Here is a 14,697-nt window from a genome sequence, read left to right on the forward strand (position 1 = left end):
TTTGATACCTACCGGTAAATCCTTTTCTCCTAGTCCGTAGAGGATGCTGGGCGCCCGTCCCAGTGCGTACTTTACCTGCAGTTTTAGTTATTAGAGTTACACAAGTTGTGTTATCTTAGTTTTCAGCATGTTGCTGCAATTGGTTCATACCTGTTGGCGTGTGTTATGTTGAATGCCATGTGTGCGGCACGGTTGAGGGTGTGAGTTGGTAGATATCTCACCACTAATTTAAGTAAATCTTTTCCTCGAAATGTCAGTCTCCCTGGGCACAGTTCCTACAACTGAGGTCTGGAGGAGGGGCATAGAGGGAGGAGCCAGTTATCACCCAATGAAAAGTCTTTAGAGTGCCCATGTCTCCTGAGGATCCCGTCTATACCCCATGGTCTTGATGCCGTCCCCAGCATCCTCTACGGACTAGGAGAAAAGGATTTACCGGTAGGTATCAAAATCCTGTTATAGCTAATTATCTTGTAGCTGGGTCGCAAACTAAGCATTTGTAATAAAGGCTCAGTATTCTAATACTGCTCCCCCCCACCCCACCCCTTTGCTATGACCCCCTGGTACCGCTTAGGCAAGCTGGAGTCCTTGTGGAGGGGCTGCGCTTCCCTGCCAGTATGTGTAGAGCTGAAGAGGTAAAATGGCGCTGGTGAGCTGCTGGATCCGCTCATAATGAAGCCCCGCCCCCATAATGGTGCACGGTCTTCCCGGTTTTTTTATACTGGCTGAGGTATGTTTGTTGCTTAACAGTGGGTTAGAACCCCTGTAAGCTAGTTTGCCAGTGTGGGTATTTCATTAGTGGCTCAGCGCGCCCCTCACAGTGGGACACACGCACTGCATGTCATCCTGAGCCCTGGAGCGCATTGTCAGCGCTGCTCTCCATACCCTTATGCCGCCATTGAAGCCGGTGACCCGTTAACCGGGACACCGGGCGTCTACTCACCACTCTTCTCTGTTAGGGGTGGCGGCATGCTGTGTGTCTGTACGCTCGCCGTGGTGGGGCTTGCGAATAGGACCCTCAGGAGCTCAGTGTCCTGTCAGCGGGGAACGGGACCATTAACCCTATAGGAGGTTGGGCCGTTACACCCCCTAAGTCCCACAAAGCAGACAAGCTGTTGCCAAACAGCGCTGTCTGAAAACAACACAATAAATGTAGTGCACTCTTCAGGAGCTTCCCTAAGCGTGACCGGCTCCTCCGCACACATTTTCTAAACTGAGTCTGGTAGTAGGGGCTTAGAGAGAGAAGCCAGCCCACACTATCAAGTTCTTAAAGTGCCCATGTCTCTTAGTGGACCAGTCTATACCCCATGAATAAAATCAAAGTAGAAAACTGAGCTGGAGCTCCGTTAGTGGCCAGCTCCCTCGGCACAATGTCAAAACTGAGGGATGATGGGGGAGAGAGGGAGGAAGGAGCCTGTTTTACTTTTTAGATTAAAGTACCAGCACCCTGTAAGACACCATCATCACCCCACAGTCTTGCAGTTGTGCCAGTGTCCCCTAGTGGCTGACTGAAAAATACTATTTTTTCAATACCAAGTGACCTTCAATACACCAACTATTCAGCCTTTCATGTCTTAGAAAGAAAATAAATAAAAAATAGCCTTTAGTTGCTGCAACGCCTAGCGAGATAGATACCTATATACATGATGTCAATATGATAGGCAATCAAAATTATTGATATTCCAAGCACAGGTTGTCCTATATAATGCAATATCATATACCAATACCTATGCATTACCACCACCCCACATTTAGGGAATACATAGTGCAACTCTGTTATGAATTATAATTCTTTATATTGTAACATGTCAGTTATTCAAGCTATGATAGTTATAACTATACCAAATCTGAATAGTGTCAGTTCAGCTTGTAAGGATTCATTAATCCCTGATACAGCTTAATCAGTGGAGTTGGTTTTAATTACAGACCAGCCTTATCAGATAAATCTATTAAAAGGTTATCAGAATGAGTGCAATTAAATATCATACAGTAGGTGTCTCAAATATTACACTTATTGTTAGCTATGGATTCTGGAAGTTATCCATTCCCCATAGTTCCATTTTCTCAATTTTATAATTTGCTCTATGTTCACCTGCTCCTAGCTGCCTTGTGGAACAATCCTGACTTCCCCCAGGACTTGACCACAAGACAGTTTATGCTCATACCAAGCACAATATCCTTTGCCCCTTGCCAGGACCTCAATACGCTCCTATCCCAACTTTGCAGGGCTTAGTTCGAGATTTTCTCTTTTCTTTTAGTATTTGCAAACTCACTGTTACGATCACTCCTTTCATGCTTCCCATTGAAGACATTTTGTAGATTTAACCAAGTTGCCAGTGCCCAAATGTATTAAGCCTTAAAGTGTGATAAAGTGGAGATGGATACAGAGTGATAAAGTACCAGCCCGTCATTTTTCTAACCCAGCCTGTGACACAGGTAGTTAGGTAGCTGATTGGCTGGTCATTTTTCACTCTTTATCCATCTCCACTGCATCACTTTTTAAGGCTTAATACTTTTGGGGCAAGGTTCTCTCTAAACCCTCTACCACCCCCTTTCTTATAATCAGCCTGTGAAGTAAGTCTCCAAAGTAGCTTTAGAAAGGATACGCAAGAAATCTTGGACCCTGGGGTGTCTTAAAATAAAGTTGGAACAAGCAAAAAGTTCCATCTCAAATTCAAATATAAAGTCAATTATCTAACTTTAACTGATAAAATGGAAGCACTAACACTTAGCATCTGCCCCTGACCTTAGAAACATCTCCAAAATAGAAGGCACATCACTCATATGAGACTTACCTTTAGCATGACATCCATTACAAACTGTACATTTGTTCCTGTTGAGGGCTGCACTAGTCATCACCAAGCCAGCACACACCAATAGGGCTCTACTCACATGCCAGTAACAGTTCAACACAAAAATAGGATTTTAATTGCCTATCGGTAAATCCTTTCCTCGTAGTCCATATTAGTACCATCTGTATAGATGTGTCCACCAGGAGCCACGGGCACTTTAAGAGCTTGATAGTGTAGGCTGGCTCCCCCCTCTATGCCCCTCCTACCAGACTCAGTATAGAAACTGTGCCAGTGGAGTCGGACAACTTTGAGAGAAGGAATTTACACAGACAGTGGTGAGATTCACACCAGCTCACACAAACAAGGCAAACCAAGCTAATCAGCTTCAAAACTCAGCAACAGCTGAAGAACCATACTTAACCAAGTAACAACAAAGTACTCAACTAAGAACAAAGCAGTACTGAACCAAATAACAACTGCAGGAGAACAAAGCGCTGGGCAGGCGCCCAGCATTCTCTATGGACTACGAGAAAAGGATTTACCGGTAGGTAATTAAAATCCTATTATCTCTTACATCCTAGAGGATGTTGGGGGTCCATATTAGTACCATGGGGATGTACCAAAGCTTCCAGAACGTGAGGGAGTGCGCGGAGGGTCCTGCAGAACTGATTGGTCCCTGAGGACCTAAAGTTTGGTCAAAGTATCGAACTTGTAGAACCTAGCAAACTTTTTCGACCCTGACCAAGTAGCCACTCGGCAAAGCTGTAAAGCAGACACACCCGGGGCAGCCGCCCAGGAAGAACCCACCTTACCAGTAGAGTGAGCCTTAACAAATTTCGGACACGGCAATCCTGCCGTAGAATAAGCATGCTGGATAGTGAACCTGATCCAGCGAGAAATCGTCTGTTTAGAAGCAGGACACCCAAGTTTCTTGGGATCATACAGGACAAATAGAGTCCAATTTCCTGTGACGAGCAGTCCTCTTCACATAGATCTTCAGAGCCCTTACAACATCCAAGGACTTTGATTGAATTGAGGAGTCAGTAGCCACTGGAACCACAATAGGCTGGTTGATATGAAAAGCTAACAAAACCTTTGGAAGAAACTGCTGACGCGTCTGACCTCAGCTCTATCTTCATGAAAGATTAAGTAGGGGCTTTTTCAAGACATAGCCCCCAATTCCGACACACGTCTAGCAGAAGCTAAGGCCAACAAGGTGACAGCCTTCCACGTAAGAAACTTGATATCAACCTCCTGTAAAGGCTCGAACCAATTCGATTGCAGGAACTGCAACCCCACGTTAAGATCTCAGTGTGCCGTAGGAAGCACAAATGGAGGCTGGACTGCAGAACCCCCTTCAAGAAAGTCTGAACCTCAGGGAGGGAACATGGCAAAAGAGAAAACGAGAGACTCTGTGTTGGGGCACTCTTTATATAATAAAACTTAACTTTTAAATTAATCATGATAAAAGTATTATACACAAACACACAAAACGACACAAAATGAAGGTTTCAGAATTTCACCTCCACATCTGTCATAAATTCTTAATCAAAACTGGAGGCAAATACGCTCCGAGAACTAAATGTTCTTGGTGACAGTTTCACCTGAGGTGAGAATATCAGAATAGAAATATCAAATGAATATCAGTAAAATATTAAAAGTAAATGACAGTGACACATTTCAAAATAATCAGGACTATAATGTTAGTCCAATGATAAGTACCAACTGTGACATCATCCCCTGGTATAAGCTAATTTGCTGTGTACAGATCTGATGTCAAAAGAGTATGTATAGTCTGGATGGATGGATGGGTAGGAGTCAAAGGTTGCTCCAACACTTCTGCTTTTCACATAGAATAAGGAGTATTTTTACTGCACCCAATATTCCCTTGAGGTCTCCCATCTAGGTACTAATTGGGCTTCTCACTGCTTTGCTTCCAAGATCAGGTGAGATTGGGCGTAGCCAGTGAAATATGGCAGTAATTGCTCAATGGTTGCAAATGAGTGTATAGTTATTGGCGCATACCGAGATAAGAAGTACTTCTGCTGTCCAGTATTTATGCACAGATTCTCTGTTACCGTGGCATTGCAGAGAGATGATTGGCTGGCATTTGGATGAGAGAGTACTGAAATAGATCAGCTACAAGGAAAAGTATAGGTTCAGGGTCCGTCTTCTGCTGTCCACTGTCATATGATAATATAGCGGACAGTGGATGAGAGAGGCGGGTAACCTTAGCCTATTGAAAATTAGAATAGGAAAACTTGAAAAATAATTGATGAGACTCCCACTTAACAATAGCCTAGATATTGGTAAATAAATTGGCAAACAGTGCAGTATACTCAAATCAATTATAGCGTGTCTGCTTAGTGGGGTAGCTATACAAAACAGCAGTTTATTAAGTAATTGATAAGACTAAAATTACCCGAATCCAATAAATTTATAGTATTGCTACTTTTTGGAGTAAATCTGCATAACGGTTCTTTGGAGCAAGAGAGTTATGCTGATAATATACAGAAGTATTTCATAATAGATTTAGAAAAAGTTTTCTTGTAATGGAGGCAACAGTATGTACAGAAAATAAGATTTTACTTACCGGTAAATCTATTTCTCGTAGTCCGTAGTGGATGCTGGGGACTCCGTAAGGACCATGGGGAATAGCGGGCTCCGCAGGAGACTGGGCACTCTAAAGAAAGATTTAGTACTATCTGGTGTGCACTGGCTCCTCCCTCTATGCCCCTCCTCCAGACCTCAGTAAAGGAAACTGTGCCCGGAAGAGCAGACATTATAAGGAAAGGATTTTGGAATCTCGGGTAAGACTCATACCAGCCACACCAATCACACCGTACAACTTGTGATACACTTATCCAGTCAATAGTATGAACAACAACAGGGCATCAACAATGGATGCCAACATAACATAACCCATTATTAAGCAATAACTATGTACACGTATTGCAGAAAGTCCGCACTTGGGACGGGCGCCCAGCATCCACTACGGACTACGAGAAATAGATTTACCGGTAAGTAAAATCTTATTTTCTCTGACGTCCTAGTGGATGCTGGGGACTCCGTAAGGACCATGGGGATTATACCAAAGCTCCCAAACGGGCGGGAGAGTGCGGATGACTCTGCAGCACCGAATGGGCAAACTCAAGGTCCTCCTCAGCCAGGGTATCAAACTTGTAGAATTTTGCAAATGTGTTTGAACCCGACCAAGTAGCAGCTCGGCAAAGCTGTAAAGCCGAGACCCCTCGGGCAGCCGCTCAAGAAGAGCCCACCTTCCTAGTGGAATGGGCTTTCACTGATTTTGGATGCGGCAACCCAGCCGCAGAATGAGCCTGCTGAATCGTGTTACAGATCCAGCGGGCAACGGTTTGCTTTGAAGCAGGAGCACCCAACTTGTTGGGGGCATATAGGATAAACAGCGAGTCAGTTTTCCGTACTCCAGCCGTTCGGGCTACATAAATCTTCAAAGCCCTGACTACATCTAGTAACCTGGAATCCTCCAAGTCACGAGTAGCCGCAGGCACTACAATAGGTTGGTTCAAATGAAAAGATGACACCACCTTTGGCAGAAATTGGGGACGAGTCCGCAATTCTGCCCTGTTCATATGAAAAACCAGATAGGGGCTTTTACAGGACAAAGCCGCCAATTCTGACACACGCCTAGCCGAAGCTAATGCCAATAGCATGACCACCTTCCACGTGAGATACTTTAGCTCCACGGTCTTAAGTGGTTCAAACCAGTGGGATTTTAGGAAACCCAACACCACGTTGAGATCCCAAGGTGCCACTGGTGGCACAAAAGGGGGCTGAATATGCAGCACTCCCTTAACAAACGTCTGAACTTCAGGAAGAGACGCCAGTTCCTTTTGAAAGAAAATGGATAGGGCCGAAATCTGGACCTTTATGGATCCCAACTTCAAGCCCATAGTCACTCCAGACTGTAGAAAGTGCAGAAATCTGCCCAGTTGGAATTCCTCTGTAGGGGCCTTCCTGGCCTCACACCAAGCAACATATTTTCGCCATATGCTGTGATAATGCTTTGCGGTCACGTCCTTCCTAGCCTTTATCAGCGTAGGAATAACTTCCTCCGGAATGCCTTTTTCCGCTAGGATCCGGCGTTCAACCGCCATGCCGTCAAACGCAGCCGCGGTAAGTCTTGGAACAGGCAGGGCCCCTGTTGCAACAGGTCCTGTCTGAGAGGCAGAGGCCATGGGTCCTCTGTGAGCATTTCTTGCAATTCCGGGTACCAAGGTCTTCTTGGCCAATCCGGAACAATGAGTATTGTTCTCACTCGTCTTCTTCTTACGATTCTCAGTACCTTGGGTATGAGAGGAAGAGGAGGGAACACATAGACCGACTGGAACACCCACGGTGTTACCAGGGCGTCCACAGCTATCGCCTGAGGGTCTCTTGACCTGGCGCAATACCGTTGCAGCTTTTTGTTGAGACGGGACGCCATCATGTCTACCTGTGGCAGTTCCCATCGATTTGTAATCTGAATGAAGACTTCTTGATGAAGTCCCCACTCTCCCGGGTGGAGGTCGTGTCTGCTGAGGAAGTCTGCTTCCCAGTTGTCCACTCCCGGAATGAACACTGCTGACAGTGCTTGTACGTGATTCTCCGCCCACCGAAAAATCCTGGTGGCTTCCGCCATCGCGACTCTGCTTCTTGTGCCGCCCTGGCGGTTTACATGAGCCACCGCGGTGATGTTGTCTGACTGAATCAGCACCGGTTGGTTGCGAAGCAGGGGCTCCGCTTGACTCAGGGCGTTGAATATGGCCCTTAGTTCCAGGATATTTATGTGCAGACAAGTTTCCTGACTTGACCACAACCCCTGGAAGTTTCTTCCCTGAGTGACTGCCCCCCACCCTCGGAGGCTCGCATCCGTGGTCACCAGGACCCAGTCATGTATGCCGAATCTGCGGCCCTCGAGAAGGTGAGCACTCTGTAACCACCACAGAAGAGACACCCTGGCCCTGGGGGACAGGGTGATCAGCCGATGCATCTGAAGATGCGATCCGGACCATTTGTCCAACAGATCCCATTGAAAGATCCTCGCATGGAACCTGCCGAAGGGAATGGCTTCGTACAATGCCACCATCTTTCCCAGGACTCACGTGCAGTAATGCACCGACACCTGTTTCGGTTTTAAGAGGTCTCTGACTAGAGTCACAAGCTCTTGAGCCTTCTCCGTCGGGAGAAACACCTTCTTCTGGTCTGTGTCCAGAATCATGCCCAGAAAGGGCAGACGCGTCGTAGGAATCAGCTGCGACTTTGGGATATTCAGAATCCAGCCATGCTGTTGCAACACTTCCTGTGAGTGCGCCACGCTGATCTGCAACTGCTCCCTCGACCTCGCCTTTATGAGATCGTCCAAGTATGGGATAACTGTGACTCCTTGCTTTCTCAGGATCACCATCATTTCTGCCATTACCTTGGTAAATATTCTCGGTGCCGTGGACAGGCCAAACGGCAACATCTGGAATTGGTAATGACAGTCCTGTACCACAAATCTGAGGTACTCCTGATGAGGCGGATAAATGGGGACATGCAAGTAAGCATCCTTGATGTCCAGAGACACCATAAAATCCCCCTCTTCCAGGCTTGCAATGACCGCTCTGAGCGATTCCATTTTGAACTTGAATCTTTTCAGATAAAAGTTCAGGGACTTTAAATTTAATATAGGTCTGACCGAACTGTCCGGTTTCGGTACCACAAACATTGTGGAATAGTATCCCTTCCCCTGTTGAAGAAGGGGAACCTTTACCACCACTTGCTGGAGAAATAGCTTGTGAATTGCCACTACCACTACTTCCCTTTCTATGGGGGAAGCTGGCAGGGCCGATTTCAGGTAACGTCGAGGGGGCATCACCTCGAATTCCAGCTTGTATCCCTGAGACACAATCTGTATAGCCCAGGGATCCACCTGTGAGCGAACCCACTGGTGGCTGAAATTTCGGAAACGCGCCCCCACCGATCCTGGCTCCACCCGTGGAGCCCCAGCGTCATGCGGTGGATTTAGTGGAAGCCGGGGAGGACTTCTGTTCCTGGGAACTAGCTGTAAGGTGCAGCTTTTTTCCTCTGCCCCTGCCTCTAGCAAGAAAGGAAGCACCTCTGACCTTCTTGCTTCTTTGTGCACGAAAGGACTGCATTTGGTAATACGGTGCTTTCTTCGGTTGTGAGGGAATATATGGCAAAAAGTTTGACTTCCCAGCAGTAGCTGTGGAAACCAGGTCCGAGAGACCGTCCCCAACAATTCCTCACCCTTGTAAGGTAACACCTCCATGTGTTTTTTGGAGTCGGCATCACCTGTCCACTGCCGAGTCCACAGGACCCTCCTGGCAGAAATTGACATTGCATTAATTCTAGAGCCCAGTAGGCAAATGTCCCTCTGGGCATCCCTCATGTATAGGACAGTGTCTTTTATATGCCCCAGGGTCAGCATAATGGTATCCCTGTCTAAGGTAACCATTTCCTCAGACAGATTATCTGTCCACGCTGCTACAGCACTACACATCCACGCCGATGCAATTGCCGGCCTCAGTAAAGTCCCTGAATGTGTATAAACAGATTTCAGGATACTTTCCTGCTTTCTATCTGCAGGATCCTTTAGGGTGGCCGTATCCTGCGACGGGAGGGCCACCTTCTTAGATAAGCGTGTCAGAGCTTTATCTACCCTAGGGGAGGATTCCCAGCGCACCCTGTCCTCTGGCGGGAAAGGGTACGCCATAAGTAACCTTTTGGAAATCAGGACTTTCTTATCTGGGGAATCCCACGCTCTTTCACATAACTCATTTAACTCATGTGAAGGGGGAAAAGTCACCTCTTGCTTTTTCTCCCCATACATATAAACCCTCTTGTCAGGGACAGGGTTTACCTCTGATATGTGTAAAATATCCTTCATCGCTATAATCATGTGACGTATAGCTTTTGTCATTTTAGGTTGCAATTTTGCATCAACGTCGTCGACACTGGAGTCAGAATCCGTGTCGACATCTGTGTCAACCATTTTGGATAGTGGGCACTTTTGAGACCCTGAGGGCCTCTGCGCTGTAGGATCAGGCATGGGTTGAGACCCTGACTGGCCCGAGGTATCAGCTTTATCCAACCTTTTATGTAAGGAGTTTACATTATCATTTAACACCTTCCACATATCCATCCAATCAGGTGTCGGCACCGTCGGCGGCGACACGTCAGTCAACTGCACTTGCTCTGCCTCCACATAGCCCTCTTTGTCAAACATGTCGACACACGCGTACCGACACACCACACACACAGGGGAAGCTCTAAATGAGGACAGGACCCCCACAAGGCCTTTTGGAGAGACAGAGAGAGAGTCTGCCAGCACACACCCCAGCGCTATATAACCCAGGGATTACACAGTAACTTAGTGTTTACCCAGTAGCTGCTGTATTATGATTTATGCGCCTAAATTTATGTGCCCCCCCCTCTCTTTTTTACCCTTCTACCGTGATTCTGCAGGGGAGAGCCTGGGGAGCTTCCTCTCAGCGGAGCTGTGGAAGGAAAATGGCGCTGGTGAGTGCTGAGGAAGAAGGCCCCACCCCCTCAGCGGCGGGCTTCTGTCCCGCGATTTTTAGTAAAATAAATGGCGGGGGCTCATACATATAACAGTGTGCCACTGTTTATATGCAGCATTCGCCAGGAGGTATCTAATTGCTGCCAAGGGCGCCCCCCCTCCCTGCACCCTACAGTGACCGGAGTGTGTGGGTTAGTGTGGGCGCAATGGCGCACAGCTGCAGTGCTGTGCGCTACCTCATGTGAAGACAGGAGTCTTCTGCCGCCGATTTCGATGTCTTCTCCGCTTCTGGCTCTGCGAGGGGGACGGCGGCGCGGCTCCGGACGACAAGGTCAGGTCCTGTGTTTGATCCCTCTGTAGCTAATGGTGTCCAGTAGCCTAAGAAGCGCAACCTAGCCGCAGTTAGTAGGTTTGCTTCTCTCCCCTCAGTTCCTCGTAGCAGAGAGTCTGTTGCCAGCAGAAGCTCTCTGAAAATAAAAAACCTAACTAAAATACTTTCTTATTAGCAAGCTCAGGAGAGCTCACTAAAAGCACCCAGCTCTGTCCGGGCACAGATTCTAACTGAGGTCTGGAGGAGGGGCATAGAGGGAGGAGCCAGTGCACACCAGATAGTACTAAATCTTTCTTTAGAGTGCCCAGTCTCCTGCGGAGCCCGCTATTCCCCATGGTCCTTACGGAGTCCCCAGCATCCACTAGGACATCAGAGAAATATATACACTTTTGGCAGAAAATAGTAAATAAGACTCTGATCTTATAAGCAAGTCATGGCAATAGAAGTAAGAAAAAAGCAAATTGGTAAACAAAATTTTCAGCCCAAATGGGCATATATACGATACCAGGAGGTGAGTGGGCTGAACTGTGCACGGTTCAGCACCACTGATCCACAGACGGCCGTTTCACCTAGAGGAGGCTTGTTCACTATGGGAGGGAAGCCAGTTTCTGGAAGAAAATGGACAAGGCCGAAATCTGGACCTTTATGGATCCCAAACACAGGCCCACATCCACACCTGCTTGCAGGAAGAGGAGAAACAGTCCAAGTTGAAACTCCCCCATAGGAAACTTCTTGGAGTCACACCAAGACACATACGTTTTCCAAATGCAATGGTAATGCATTGACAGTACTCCTTTTCTAGCCTGTATGAGGGTAGGAATGACCTTCCTAGCTAAGATCTGGTGCTCAACCTCCATGCCGTCAAACGTAGCCGTGGTAAGTCTTGATAAGGGAACGGCCCCTGTAGCAGAAGGTCCTCGCGAAGAGGAAGAGGCCTCGGCTCTTCCGGCAGTAATTCCAGAAGATCCACGTACCAAGCACTTTTCGGCCAGTCCGGAGAAATGAGGATTGCCTTAACTCTTATTCTCTTTAGGAGCTTTAGAATCCTTGGAATGAGTGGAAGTGGAGGGAACACGTACACTGACTTGAATACCCACCACCACTGCTTGCGGGTCTCTCGACCTGGAACAGTACCTCCGAAGCTTCTTGTTGAGACGGGAAGCCATCAAGTCTATTTAAGGTACACCCCCAAAGACTTACTTCCGTGAACACCTCCGGATAGAGACCCCACTCTCCTGGATGGAGATAGTGTCTGCTGAGGAAGTCCGCTTCCCAGTTGTCCACTCCCGGAATGAAGATTGCTGACTGCGGATTCTTATTAACCTCTGACATTGCAGCTCTGCTCTTCGTTCCGCCCTGTCGGTTTATATAGGCCACGGTCGTTACATTGTCCGACTGTACTTGAATGGCCTGATCTTGTAGAAGGTGTGCCGCTAGTAGAAGTCCGTTGTACACGGCTCTTATCTCCAGGATGTTTATTGGAAGAATGGATTCCAGATTGGACCACCTTCCTTGGAAGGTTTCCCCTTGGGTGACTGTGCCCCAACCTCTGAGACTTGCATCCGTGGTTAGAAGGATCCAGTTCTGAATCCGGAACCTGTGTCCCTCAAGAAGGTGAAGCAGCTGTAGCCACCATAGGAGTGAAATCCTGGCTTTCAGCGACAGACGTATCCTCTGGTGCATGTGTAGGTGAGATCCCGACCACTTGTCCAGGAGATCCAGTTGGAAGGGCCGTGCATGAAATCTTCCGTACTGTGTAGCCTCGTAGGAGGCAACCATCTTCCCCAGAAGGCGAATGCACTGATGAACCGATACCCGGGCAGGTCTCAAGACATACCAAACTATCGTTTGTATCACCAACGCTTTTTCCACTGGTAGAAATACCCTCTGCACTTCCGTGTCGAGGATAATCCCTAGGAAAGAATCTCCTTGTCGGCTCTAAATGTGACTTTGGAAGATTCAGGATCCATCAGTGTTTCCTGAGCAATAGAGTCGTGAGAGCAATTAACTTCAACAACCTCTCCCTGGAAGATGCCTTTATCAGCAGATCGTCCAAATACGGAATTATATTCACCCCCTGCTTGCGGAGGAAAATCATGATCTCTGCCATTACTCTTGGTGAACCGCTGTGGAGAGGCCGAATCGCAGTGCCTGGAACGGATAGTGACAGTCCAACAGTGCAAATCTGAGATAAGCCTGGTGTGGCGGCCAAATCGGAATGTGGAGGTACGCATCCTTGATATCTAGAGATACCAGAAACTCTCCATCCTCCAGCCCTGAGATCCTCGCATCAGAGACTCCATTTTGAACTTGAATTCCCTTAGATAAGGGTTCAACGACTTCAGGTTCAAAATTGGCCTGACCGAACCATCCGGTTTCGGTACCACGAACAGGTTTGAATAATAACCCTTGTTTATCAGATGAGGTGGAACTTGGACAATGACATCTGACCTTTCTAATTTTTGAATGGCTTCCTGAAGGATAGCCCTGTCAGCAAAGCTGGCAAGCCTGATTTGAAGAATCTGTGAGGTGGGAGCTCTTGAAACTCCAGTCTGTATCCCTGGGTCACAATATCCCACACCCAGGCCGGATGACACCCAGACGTGACTGAAACGTTTGAGTCTCACTCCCATCTGCCCGTTCTCAAAGCAGTGAGGTCCACCGTCACGCTGAGGATTTTGAGGAAACAGAGGCAGGCTTCTGTTCCTGGGAACCTGCGGGTACGGGTTTTTTGGATTTTGCTCGTCCACCTCTGAAGAAAGTGGTAGGTTTGGACTTTCTAGCCTTTGCGGTCCGAAAGGACTGCGTTGTGGACGTAGAAAAGGGTTTCTTCATCGTCTGAGTGGCTGAGGGAAGAAAGGTCGACTTACCAGCGGGTGCCGTGGAAATCCACAAATCCAATGCTTCCCCAAATAGAGCCTGACCTGTGAAGGGTAGGTTCTCCACACTTCTCTTGGATTCCGCGTCAGCAGACCTTTGGCATAGCCAGAGTCCTCTGCGTGCTAAGACAACCATGGACGATGTCCTTGTAGTCAGATTACCAAGGTCCTTCATGGCATCCACCATGAACCCTGTAGAATCCTGTAGGTTACGTAAAAACATGTCAATGTCACTTCTATCCATAGTATCCAATTCCTCAAGCTATGCACCTGACCATTTTACTATGGCTTTAGAAATCCATGCACAGGCAATAGTAGGCCTTAACGCCACGCCTGAAGCAGTGTATATGAATTTGAGCAGTCTCAATCTTGCGGTCTGCTGGTTCTTTCAATGCAGTAGACCCAGGTACAGTTAAAACCACCTTTTTTGACAGCCCAGAGCAGACATTCCCAACCGCGGTCCTCAATGCACACAAACAATGCAGGTTTTAGTGATATCCAGGCTGCAGCAGATGGTTACATCAAGATAACTGAGATACTAATTAAGTCACCTGTACTGATGCCTGGATATCACCAAAACCTGCACCATTAGTGTGCCTTGAGGACCGTGGTTGGGAATGCCTGGCCTAGAGACAGCGGCGTCCACTATAGGTGGGCTTTCCCACTTTTTCCTATCCTCCTCAGGGAAGGGAAAATAGGATTTTGGTACTTACCAGGTAAATCCTTTTCTTTGAATCCATAGGGGGCACTGGATTACTCTTGGGATATGGACGGCGTAGCAGAACAAAGGCACTGAATATTTAAATTTAGAACTCTCCACCCCTCCATATCCCAGAGTACCTCAGTGTACGAACCCAGTGTTTTTACTGAGCGAACTGCTATAGAGAGGTTGACAATGGAGAATTCCTATAACATACCGGACAACAACAAAGTTGACCCATAAAGTTAATGTCAACTAAACAGTTGACAGCATAACCGATAGACCTTGATAGTTTGAACCAAAAAGGTGAAAATGTGTTACCATAAGCTCCTTTGAGCGTAATACAAACAAGGTAAAACCTGTTACCCTAAGCTCCTCTGAGCTTAAACAACCCAGGTAAACTGCTCTGGGTGGGCGTCCAGTGCCCCCTATGGATTCAAAGAAAAGGATTTACC

At 47.4% G+C, this 14,697-nt stretch overlaps 1 pseudogene; it reads right to left on the reverse strand.

Moving 5' to 3' along the window:
* Nucleotides 1-4,654: 4,654 nt before the first annotated feature.
* On the reverse strand, nucleotides 4,655-4,773 carry LOC134896022 (5S ribosomal RNA; annotated as a pseudogene).
* Between the last annotated feature and the right edge of the window lie 9,924 nt (nucleotides 4,774-14,697).

This window comes from Pseudophryne corroboree, chromosome 3 (genome assembly GCF_028390025.1).
Source record: "Pseudophryne corroboree isolate aPseCor3 chromosome 3, aPseCor3.hap2, whole genome shotgun sequence".
Lineage (NCBI taxonomy): Eukaryota > Metazoa > Chordata > Amphibia > Anura > Myobatrachidae > Pseudophryne > Pseudophryne corroboree.